We start from the raw sequence: 11,066 nt of genomic DNA on the forward strand, positions 1-11,066 counted from the left end.
ATCCTCTATCCTCTCAGAATCTTGACTAGCTAGGATTTCAGCACCCAGTTTCTGAGCACTTTTAACTTGCTGTTCTTGTTCCCGCCATGGTTCTATATATATATATATATATATTTTTTTTTTCACACAAGGTCTCGCTATTTAGCATAGGCTGATTTAGAACTCTGTTGTCCTGGCTTAACCTCTGAAATTCTGGGACTACTGATATGTACCAACAAGCCCAGCATCTTAGTTCAGGCTTGAATGATAACAGTTGGAGCCTCTCCATATTTAGGTGTTGTCTGCTGTGAATCATGTAGAGAGGATCTTGGAGTGTAGGAAAAGCCCCATGGCTTGTTATCTATTTAGAGCTTATGGTGTGGCCATCTTGAACTTGTAGGCACATCTTTCCACGTAGTTCTGTGGTATCTAGTTGATTAGCTTCAGGCCCCCTACCGCTTCAGATTCAAAGCCTTTCAATGCTAAGGACATTTTTGTTTTGTCCACCATGTGGCTTGAATTCTGGGCCTGGGCAATGTCCCTGAGCTCTTCAACTCAAGGTTACCACCCTACCCCTTGAGGCACAGCACCACTTCTGGTTTTTATTAGTGGTTAATTAGAGATAAGAGTCTCAGGGTCTTTAGTGCCTGGGATGTCTTTGAACCGCGATCCTCAGATCTCGGCTTCCTGAGTAGCTAGAATTACAGGCATGAGGCACTGCACCTGGCTCTAAGTACTTTTTTTTTGTCTCACTGACTTCTGTGCCCGGGGTTGGCTTTGAACCATGATCCTCATATCTCAGCCTGCTGAATAGCTAGGTTTACAGGCACGAGCCACCAGAGCCTGGCTCAGTGCTAAGTACTTTAAATAAAATGGGAATATTACTTGGGTATATTCTCTATACCTCCTTCAATATACTAGAAATCCTTTCTAGGTTACTTCTAAGTTAACACAATGTAAAATAATACAAATAGTTGTCACATTGTAATGCTTAGGGAATCACCACAACTAGAGTCTGTACTTGTTGCTGGCTGTTGCTAGAAGCATGGCTAGCAAGAGCAGCAAGGCCTGGAGTTAAAATTCCCAGTTCCATCAAAAAAAGAACAAGAAAAGCCTAGCACATGCCTGTATTCCTACCTACTTCAGAAGCTGAGAGCTGAGCGCTACAATTTGAAGCCTGCTAGGGCAGGAAAGTCTGTGAGACTCTTTATTCCCTGGTTGTGGGGCTTGAAGTCAGAACTTGCACATTGTCCCAGAACTTTTTTGCTCAAAACTAGTGCTCTATCACTTTGAGTTACAGATCCACTTCTGTTTTTTTTTTATTGAAGAATTTATTAACATTGATTTTTACATCATATTTCAAATGACATGTTTAACAAACAAGTGTTCAAGAAGGGAATCTCTCTATACAATCACTGGCACTTAGATTTTAGAACATAATTAAAATTAGGTAAGAGTTTGTATATCATAGTTGTGTTTATATTTCCCATACCATGTCCATAGTATTGGGTATGCAAATATTGAGTCATCGCTCTTGTACTGTGTGGATCTAATAGCCACATATTAAGGATACCATGTGTCTTTTGTTCTTTGGGTCTTGACTTGTCTCACTCAACATGATTCACTCTAGATTCATCCACTTCCCTACAAATGCCATTATTTTATCTTGTCTGTTGGCTATGTAGAATTCCATTGTATATACATACCACATTTTTTTGTATCCATTCATCTGCAGTAGGGCATTTGGATTGTTTCCATCGCTTGGCTATTATAAATAGTGCAGAGATGAACATAGCTGAGCAGGTGTCCTTATCATATCTTGGGTTATGATGTTCAGGGTAGATGCCCAGAAGTGTTATGGTGGGATCATAGGGAAGGTCAGTTTTCAGTTCTTTAAGACACCTCCACACTGCTTTCCCCACTTCTGGTTTTTTGAGGGATTAATTGGAGTTAAGAGTCTCACTGGAATCTGACCTCCGTGGCTTATGGCTGTAATCATAAGTACTCCAGAAGGTGAGGATTGTGGTTCAAAGCCAATCCAGGCAGGAAACTCTGCAAAACTCTCATTTTTAATTAATCACCAAATAAATAGGAAGTTGTGCCGTGGGTCAAGTGGTAGAATGCTAGCCTTGAACAAAAAGAATTCCAGAGCTGGGCACAGTGGCTCACGCCTGTAATTCTAGTTCCTCAGGAGGCTGAGATCTGAGGATCACGGTTCAAAGCCAGCCTGGGCACTAAAGGACCTGAGAATCTTATCTCCAATTAACCTCTAGAAAACGAAAAGTGGGGCTTGGCTCAAGGGTAGGAACGGTAGCCTTGAGCTGAAGAGCTCAGGGACAGTGCCCAGATAGAGTTCAAGCCTTATGACCCACCAAAACCAACCAAACAAACAAAAACCCAAAACAAACAAACAAACAAAAAAACCCAGACCAAGTTGGCTGGCTTTTCTATTTCTCACCAACTAAGTAATCTTATAACAATGCTTGCAATCCTAGCTACTCAGGATGCTGCGATCTGAGGATTGAGGTTCAAATCCAGCCCAGGTAGGAAAGCCCCTGTGTGACTGTTATCTCCAATTAAACACTCAAAAACTAAAAGTGGGCTGGGGATGTGGATTTGTGGTAGAGTGATTTTCTTTTTCTTTTTTTTTTTTTTTTTTTGCCAGTCCTGGGCTTGAGCTCAGGGCCTGAGCACTGTCCTTGGACTTTCTCAAGGCTAGAGCCTCTTGAGCCACTTGAGCCTCAGCACCATTTCGGGCTTTTTTGTATGTATGTGGTACCAAGGAATCGAACCCTGGTCTTCATGCATGCTAGGCAAGCACTTTAACCACTAGGCCAAACTCCCAGCCCGGTAGAGTGATTTTCTAGGATGCATGAAGCCCTGGGTTCAATTCCTAAGTACCACATAAACAGAAAAAGTCAAGACATGGTTTTGTGGTTCAAGTGGTAGAGTGCTAGCCTTGAGCAAAACAGCTCAGAGACAGCACCCAGGCCCAGTGTTCAAGCCCCACAACTGACAAACAACAACAATGATAATATAGACTAGATCTGTTATTGCTGCAATCCACAGAGGGATTCGTGATGTGAGCAGCTTGAAGTGAGAGGCATTGCACAAGTCTTTGTTCCAGGATGGGAAAAACAAAACAAACAACAACAACAAAAAATTTCCATCAGGGACAAAATACAAAAAAATCAGCTTTGGGTTTTGTTTTGAAATAGGAATACTGGGTCTAAGTAACATCCCCTAGTCCTTACCATCATCTGGTGTCTTGCTGTGGTGGGGGCTTTTTACCCAGGGAAAAGCTTAGGAGGTGAAAAATCTGCATTCTTTGAATTGCAGATGTGTCCTATTGTTTAGCCTCAGAAAAGCTGAGCTTCAGAGACTATGCAGATGTACTACACTGTTTAGCCCTAGGAAAGTTTTGCTCCAGAGAATGCTTAACCCTCATTAATTTTTTTGCCAGTCCTGGGCATGAGCTCAGGGCCTGAGCACCGTCCTTGGACTTTCTCAAGGCTAGAGCTCGACCACTTGAGCCTCAGCACCATTTCTGGCTTTTTTTCTATGTATGTGGTACCAAGGAATCGAACCCAGGGCTTCATGCATGCTAGGCAAGCACTCTACCAACTAGGCCAAACTTCCCGCCCCTGGTGGTTTTTTTTAGATGATTTGTTTTGCTTAACACTTGCCTTAGTCTGGATTCCCATCCTAGTCATGTGATTTGTGCCTTTGAAAGCTTTGTGCGAGCTACTTTCTGGGCTGCAGGTCTTTGGGACAGGAGTCCATCTGCACTTGCTGGCTTTCTAATAAAGACTCCTGGTGGGAGGGGCGGGGGTCTGGGAGCTTGCTCTAGTGGTAGAGTGCTTGCCTAGCATGCACAAAGACCCAGGTTCGAGTCCTCCGTACCACACACATAGAAAAGCCAGAAGTGGTGCTGTGACTCAAGTGGTAGAGTACTAGTCTTGAGAAAGCCTAAGGACAGTGCTCAGGGCCTGAGTTTAAGCCCCAGGACTGAACAAAAAGACTCCTTAGAAGTAGAGTGCTTGTCTCGAATGCATGAAGCCCTGTGTTCAATTAGTCAGTACCACATAAAGAGAATGAGCCAGATCGCACTATGGTTCATATGATAGAGTGCTAGCCTTGAGCAAAAGAAGCTCAGGGACATTGCTCAGGCCCTGAGTTCAAGCCCCAGGACTGTCCCCCCCCCAAAAAAAGTTTCACAGATTTTTCTTGCCCAGTCTGGCTTTGAACCTCTATCTTCAGATCTCAGCCTCCCAAGAGTTAGGATTATAGGTGTGTGACTGCTAGTGCCTGGCTGCTTTTGGGATTTTTTTTTGCCAGTCCTGGGCTTGAGCTCAGGGCCTGAGCACTGTCCTTGCACTTTCTCAAGGCTAGAGCTCTACCACTTGAGCCTCAGCACCACTTCCGGCTTTTTTCTATGTATGTGGTACCGAGGAATCGAACCCGGGTCTTCATGCATGCTAGGCAAGCACTTTAACCACTAGGCCAAACTCCCGGCCCTGCTTTTGGTATTTTTATTTAGAAAAAAAGATTTTAGGGCTGAAGACCTAGTGGAAGCGCTAGTTAATATGTCTAAGACCCTGAATTTAACATCAGCACTTCCCCCCAAAAGAAACATAATAAATATACTTAGAAATGAAAACAGGAAGCATGAAACCTTTAAGTGTTAATTTAGGAAACAACTGACAAACAGCAAAGTTTAGCATCCTGTGAAGCAGACTAAAGGATAAAGGTTTGGGTACTGAGGAAGGAGCAAAGGGGAATAAATGAAAGAGAAGGATTTTATCTTGGCCTGTAGGTGGTAACAACTTAGAAATATTTCTTATCTAATTAACTTCAGCCTCCCCCCCCCCAAAAAAGGCATATATAACTTTAGTTATTAAAATATATGCTCATTCTCCTAATCAGGAAAATGCGCCTAAATGATATTACCTGTGAATATTTTAAAAATGAGGTTATACTTGTAAGGTAATTAAAACAAGAAAATACTAAATTATACATAATTCTGGCCAGGGTACAGAGTATACAGAGTCACATAAGATATTTGACAATTATTTAGTTTAATCCTGTTTTTATAGCCTTGGATTATTTTGAGTTTTGTGTTTTGTAAATTTAATCCTGAATTTCAAGGATAAAGTATTTAGTGGGGAACCAGTGGCTCATACCTGTAATCCTAGCTACTCAGGAGGCTGAGATTTTAGGATCATGGTTCAAAGCAGCCTGGGTAGGAAAGGCTGAGATGATGAAGATGATGATGATGATTTGCCACTCCTGAGGCTTGAAATCAAGGTCTAGGCACTGACCTTGAGCATTCTCAAAGCTAGTGCTCTATCACTTGAGTACAGTGCCAAGAAATTGAACCCAGAGCTTCATGCTAGGCAAGCAAGCACTTTACCACTATGCCACAAGTCCAGGACCCCTATGATTCTTTTTTTTTTTTGGTCAGTCACAGAGCTTGGACTCAGGGCCTGGGCGCTGTCCCTGAGCTCTTCAGCTCCAGGCTACTGCCCTACCCCAGGAGCCTCAGACCTACTTCTGTTTTCTAGTGGTTAATTGCAGATAAGAGTCTCCTATTCTTTAGTGCTCTGGCTGCCTTCGAACTGGGATCCTCAGATCTCAGTTTCCTGAGGAGCTAGGATTACAGGTGTGAGCCACAGCACTTGGCTCCCATGAGAATTTGTTTTTGCCAGTCCTAGGCTTGAGCTCAGGGCCTGAGCACTGTCCTCGGGCTTTCTCAAACCTAGAGCTCTACCACTTGAGTCACAGCACCAATTCTGGCTTTTTTCTATGTATGTGGTACTGAGGAATCCAACCAGGTCTTCGTGCATGCTAGGCAAGCACTCTACCACTAGGCAAACTCCCAGTCCCTTCCCTGAGATTCTTATCTCCAATCAATTGCTAAAAACCCAGAAGTAGAGCTGTGGCTGAAGTGGTAGAGCGCTAGCCTTGAGCAAAGAAGCTTAGGGATCGTGCCTAGGCCCTGATTCAAGTCCCATGACCCACAAAAGAAAAAAAAATGCCATTGCAGGCTAGGGTGTGGCTGAGGGTAGAACATTTGCCTAATGTGTACCAGATCCCCAAATCCTGGGTACTGTCCCCAGCACTGCAATAAAGAAAATAAAAGAAAATTATACACACACACACACACACACACACACACACACACACTATATATATATATATATATATATATATATATATATATATATATGTCACCAGCGTCTCGCTGGCTTTATGCTCTTCACTGTTGTGCTCAAGTTTGGTGCACACCTTCACTTCCAGATTTTTGCTGGTTAATTGGAGATAAGAGTCCTTTAAAGCCAGGCATCCGTGGCTCATGCCTGTAATCCTAGCTACTCAGGAGGCTGAGATCTGAGGATCACAGTTCAAAGCCAGCCAGACAGAAAAGTCCCGGTGAGATTCTTTTCTCCAATTAACTATTTAAACACCAGAAGTGGCAAAATGGTTCAAATGGTAGATCACTAGCCTTGAGCACAAAAATTCTAAAGGGCAGTGCCCAGGCCCTGAGTTCAAAGCCACAACCAGCAACAACAGCAAAAAAGGAGTCTTATAAACCTGGGATGGTGAATCATACCTGTAATCCTAACCACTCTGAAGGCTGAGATCTGAGGATAGAGATTCAGAGCCAGCCCAGTCTGAAAAAAAAACTCTTACCTTTGCTCCAATTAACAACCCCCCTCCGCCAAAACCCCCCAAAAATTATAGATTCTTCTGCTTAAGCTAGCTTTGATCCATGATCCTCAGATCTCAGCCTCCTGAGTAGCTAGGATTACAGGCATGAGCCACTATATTGCCTGTCCTTTTTATTCCCTTAACAAACCCCCAAACTAGGGAAAGGGATCAATAGCTTTTCTTTTTCTTTCTTTTTTCTTTTTTTTTCCTTTGGCCAGTCCTGGGCCTTGAACGCAGGGACTAAGCATCGACCTTGGACTTTTCTCAAGGCTAGAGCTCTACTTGAACCACAGCACCATGTCCAGCTTTTTTCTATGTACGTGGTACCAAGGAGTCAAACCTGGGTCTTAGTGCATGCTATGCAAGCACTCTACCCCTAGGCCAAACTCCTGGCCCAGTCTTTAGGTCTTTAGTAACCAGCCTAGCTTTGAACCATGATCCTCAGATCCCAGCCTCCTGAGTAGCTAGGATTAGGGGAGTGAGCCACTGTGCCTGGCTGCACATCTGTTCTGGCCAAGCTAGATATCCTCAAGCCTAATCTCACATTAGCAGGGAGTTAAGGGTTGAACTGGTCTGCTGCTTTGCTTCATGAGCTGGACCCCAAAATATTTGTTGTTGACATTTGGCACCATCAAAGAATCCAGATGTCTGCCTGGTTTTCACTCCCCAAATGCTGAATTTTTTTTCCAGTCCTGGGGCTTGAAGGCAAGGCCTGGGCACTGTCCTTGGGCTTTCTCAAGGCTAGCGTTCTACCACTTGAGTTACAGCACCACTTCCAGCTTTTTCTGTGGGACTGAGGAATTGAACCCAGAGCTTTGTGCATGCTAGGCAAGCACTCAACAACTAGGACATACTTCCGGCACCCTGAATAAGTATTTCTGTGTGTGCAAGTCCTGGGGCTTGAACTCCAGGACCTAGGTGCTGCTCTTGAGCTTTTTTATTCTACCACTTGAGCCAAAATTCCACTTCTGGCTTTTTACTAGCTAATTGGAACTAAAAGTCTCCCAGAGATTCCAGCTCAGGCTGGCTTCAAAACATGATGTCAGGTCTCAGCCTTGTAAGCAGTTAGGAGTACAGGCATGAGCCACTGGTGCTCAGCTAGCCCTGTATGATGTGTGTGTGTGTGTGTGTGTGTGTGTGTGTGTGTGTGTGTGTGTGTCTGTCTGTCTGTTGTTAATTGGAGATAAGAGTCTCCCGTTCTTTAGTGCCCTGGATGGCTTTGACCCATGATCCTCAGATCTCAGCCTCCTGAGTATCTAGGATTACAGGTGTGAGCCACAGTACCTGGCTGGCTTTTTTTTTGTGGGTCATGGGGCTTGAACTAGGCCTGGGTGCTCTTCCTGAGCTCTTCAGCTCAAGGCTACTGCCCTATCCTTGAGCCAAGCCCCACTTCTCCTTTTCTAGAAGTTAGAGATAAAAGTCTTAGGTCCTTTTGTGCCTAGGCTGGCTTTGAACCTTGATCTTCAGATCTCAGCCTCCTGAGTATCTAGGATTACAGGCATGAGTCACCACTGCCCAGCTGGATTTGCCCCCCCCCCTTGTGTTCCTTTCCTTGGGCTTGTACTCAGGGCCTGTCCCTGAGCTTTTTTTTTTTTTTCTCAGTCGTGGGGCTTGGACTCTGGGCCTGGGTGCTGTCCCTGAGCTCTTCAGCTCCAGTCTATCGCTGTATCACTTAGAGCCACAGTGCCACTTCCACTCTCGGTTTTCTAGTGGTTGATTGGAGATAAGAGTTTGTCTTTTGTGTTCAGGCTGTCTTTGAACTGTAATCCTCATATCTCAGCCTTCTCAGTAGATAGAAGTACAGGTGTGAGCCACCACAACTGGCTTGAGCAAAATTTTTCTTTTCTTTTCTTTTCCTCTCTCTCTCTTCTTTTTTTTTCCCAGTCCTGGGCTTGAGCTCAGGGCCTGAGCGCTGTCCTTGGACTTTCTCAAGGCTAGAGCTCTACCACTTGAGCCTCAGCACCACTTCCGGATTTGTCTATGTATGTGGTACTGAGGAATCAAACCCAGGTCTTCATGCATGCTAGGCAAGCACTCTACCACTAGGTCAAACTCCAGGCCCTATTTTTCTCTTTAACTCAAGGCTAGAGCTTTACCGCTAGAGTCACAGGTCCACTTTGCCTTTTTGGTAGTTAATTGAAGAAAAAGATCTCATGAAGCTAGACGCCAGTGGCTCAACCTGTAATCCCAGCTATTCAGGAGGCTGAGATCTGAGGATCACAGTTTGAATCCAGCCCCAGAAGGGAAGTCCATGAGAATCATATCTCCAATTAGCCACATGAAAACTGTAAGTGGCTCTGTGGCTCAAAGTGGAAGAGCGCTTAGCCTTGAGCTGAAGAGCTCAAGGATAGTGCCCAGGCCGAGTTCAAGCTCCATGACCACCTCCACCACCACCACCAACAACAACAAAGCAAGCAAGCAAGCATGGAACAGAAGAACTAGAGTATGTGCTCCACACCCTGCCTGGCAGGTTGGCAATCAGAGCACACCACTTGCTCGCTGGGTGCTACTGGGAACATCATTTAATTGCCCTGAGCCTTGGTTTGCTCATCTGTAAAATGGATGTGGTAATAGTGTCTATTCCACTAGCTGTGATTGTTTAAAGAGTTTTCAGGGGCTGGCAGTCTGGCCTAGTGGTAGAGTGCTTGCCTAGCATGCACGAAGCATGGTTTGATTCCTCGGTACCACATAGAATAGAAAAAAAAGCCGGAGATGTTGCTGAGGCTTAAGTGGTAGAGCTCTAGCCTTGAGAAAGTCCAAGGACAGTGCTCAGGCCCTGAGCTCAAGTCCAGGACTGGAAAAAAAATTCAGTGCTGGGAATGTGGCTTAGTAGTAGAGTACTTGCCTAGCATGCATGAAGCCCTGGGTTTAATTCTTCAGTACCACATAAGCAGAAAAAGGTAGAAGTGGCACTGTGCTCAAGTGATAGAGCACTAACCTTGAGCCAAAGAAGCTCTGGGTTAGCGCCCAGACCCTGAGTTCAAGCCCCAGGACTGGCAAAAATAAATACATAGTGTTGTGAGCAGGTGAAGTAATTCACCAATAAGCAGATAACATGATGCAATATAGTTTATTGATTTAACATAGCTTAGCAGAGTTGCCAGTATATTCTAGTTTCTATCTTCTAGTCCTAACTTGCCTAATCCTAATCTGCCTATCCAGCACACCTACTGTACTCACCTTTTTGACATCTCTTAGTCCCGAAATCGAACTGGGCCTGCCTGTCACATGTTAGATGCAGCTCCCAGTCCTGCCGCGGTGTGAGCTCTGGGGCCACAAGAGGAGTCTCAGTCCTCATTGACCTCAGGCAAGGAGCAGCTTCTGCATGGCCAAAGATCCTGGAACCGCAGTCCTGGTTAAGGCCAGCAGAAGTGCTGCTTCCCATTCTGATTCCTTGATTTATATTGGTCCTTGGCCTGCTCCTCTCCAGCCCAAACTCCTTCGTGTTTGATTCGGATTGGTTACGTCTTGGTCCTTGCTTGGTCTGGATTGGTTATGCCTTTGGTCAGTGGTGCCCAGAAATGTGGTGGTTACTTGCTCTACCTATCTTGCCCAGGTGTCTGGGCTCCTTCATCTTGTAAGTCAGGCTCCCAGCTGTTTCTATGGTTACAGTCATATGTGTCCTTATATAATTTTTTTTGCCAGTCTTGGGCTTGGGCTCAGGGCCTGAGCACTGTCCTTTTACTTTCTCAAGGCTAGAGCTCTACCACTTGAGCCTCAGCACCACTTCCAGCTTTTTTCTATGTATGAGGTACTGAGGAATCGAACCCAGGTATTCGTGCATGCTAGGCAAGCACTCTATCATTAGGCCAAACTCCCGGCCCCCCTTACATTATTTTTTTTCGCCACTCCTGGGCTTGGGCTCAGGGCCTGAGCACTGTCCTTGGACTTTCTCAAGGCTAGCACTCTTCCACTTGAGCCTCGGCACCACTTCCAGCTTTTTTCTATGTATGTGGTACCGAGGAATTGAACCCCGGTCTTTGTGCATGCTAGGCAAGCACTCAACCACTAGGCCAAACTCCTGGCCCCCTTACATCATTTTTATCTCTCTTGTCCACAAGCCTTAGGTACAAGTTTGTATTGGTAATATATTTCTTAGTTTCATTTCATTACTATACTCTTCTCATATTATTATCTCACTATGTTACATGATATTCATTTAGCATTCCACAATATGTTCATCATATATCATTTTCATATTATAGTTATTATATCCATCATGCTAATATTTTCACCCTATTAAATGCTCACAACACATACATACATACAAACATACATGCCAACAAAGAATTTTCAGTGTTAAGGGGACAGAACTGAACCTGGTACATGTGTTAAGTTTTATAGGACTGTTCAGCTCAAATTAGTGTTACAACATA

The sequence above is a fragment of the Megascapheus bottae genome, chromosome X (assembly GCF_031878675.1).
Source record: "Megascapheus bottae isolate mThoBot1 chromosome X, mThoBot2.hap1, whole genome shotgun sequence".
NCBI classification, from domain to species: domain Eukaryota; kingdom Metazoa; phylum Chordata; class Mammalia; order Rodentia; family Geomyidae; genus Megascapheus; species Megascapheus bottae.